This window comes from Bos mutus, chromosome 11 (assembly GCF_027580195.1).
Source record: "Bos mutus isolate GX-2022 chromosome 11, NWIPB_WYAK_1.1, whole genome shotgun sequence".
Classification (NCBI taxonomy): Eukaryota; Metazoa; Chordata; class Mammalia; order Artiodactyla; family Bovidae; genus Bos; species Bos mutus.
Window position 1 is genome coordinate 106,372,430 of NC_091627.1, and position 1,528 is coordinate 106,373,957.

General features: G+C 43.5%; 1 pseudogene; it reads left to right on the plus strand.

Moving 5' to 3' along the window:
- The first annotated feature begins 203 nt into the window (after positions 1-203).
- Positions 204-1,152, plus strand: LOC102269237 (olfactory receptor 10AG1-like; annotated as a pseudogene).
- Positions 1,153-1,528: the final 376 nt, after the last annotated feature.

A 1,528-nucleotide genomic window follows, 5' to 3' on the forward strand; every position in this document is an offset into this window, starting at 1 on the left:
AATGGGTTTAATGATAGGTTAAACCAGATAGGTTTAATGATAAATAAAAGTATACTTCTCTGTACTTTTAGAGCACCTGGCATTATAAGTTTGGTTTTTATAAGGAAATGAAAAGTAAGAAGACATATAATCTAGTTTATACACAAAAAACAAGAGTCAGTAAAAATGAAATGACAGTGCCTCTGATTGAATCATTCCCACAGATGAAATATGAAGAGATGGAAGCGGAAGACAACATGTCCACAGTGATACAGTTTGCACTGCTGGGGTTTTCTGACCTTCCAAACCTCCAAGGGTTATTATTTGGGGGTGTTCTCCGTCATTTACATCATTATCTTAACTGGAAATAGTCTCATAATAATACTAACTAGGCTTGACCCTGCACTGCACAAACCCATGTATTTTTTCCTGGCAAATCTTTCCTCCTTGGAAATCTGTTACGTGTCCATCATTCTCCCTAGGATTCTGGTGAACCTTTGGACTCAGGACAGAAGCATTTCTGTGCTGGACTGTGCTGCCCAAATGTACTTCTTCCTTATCCTCGGAGCCACTGAGTGCTTCCTCCTGGCGGTGATGGCCTATGACCGCTGTGTGGCCGTCTGTGGCCCTCTGCACTATCCCCTGGTCATGACCCCAAAGGTGTGCCTCCAGCTGGCTGTGGGCTCCTGGGTCAGTGGAATCCCAGTGCAGATAAGGCATATGTGCTGGATCTTCTCTCTGTGTTTCTGTCACTCGAAAGAGATTAGCCACTTCTTCTGTGACATTCCCCCCATTCTGAAGCTGGCCTGTGGAGACACTTTTGCACACGCGCTGTCAGTCTATGCAGTAGCTCTGTTGTTTGTTGCTGTACCTTTTATGTTGAACCTTGCCTCTTACAGCAAAATCATTTCCACTATTCTGAGGTTGCCAACAGCCAGAGGGCGAGCCAAAGCCTTCTCCACGTGTTCTCACCTGTTGGTTGTGCTTTTATTCTTTGGATCTGCTACCATTACCTAATTAAGGCCCAAATCCAGACATTCTGCAGGAACTGACAGACTCCTCTCTCTGTTCTACACCATAATGACGCCGATGTTCAATCCCATGATATACAGCCTTCGGAACAAGGATGTGATTGCAGCATTGAGAAAATTGTTACTTAAAAAAGTAGTGTGATGAGTTTATTTTAAAATGCTTTAAATACTGGCCACAGGGTTATCAGAGAAATTTTTAAAGATCTCTACATTTCCCAGTTTAAAAGTTAACCACTTCTTTTTATACTATATTTTCCAGTTCAGTTCAGTTCAGTCGCTCAGTCATGTCTGACTCTTTGTGACCCCATGGACTGCAGCATGCCAGGCCTCCCTGTCCATCACCAATTCTTGGAGTTTGCTCAAACTCATGTCCATTGAGTCAATGATGCCATCCAACTATCTCATTCTCTGTCGTCCCCTTCTCCTCCTGCCTTAAATCCTTCCCAGGATGAGGGCCTTTTCAAATGAGTCAGCTCTTAGCATCAGGTGGCCAAAGTATTGGAGTTTCAGCTTCAGCA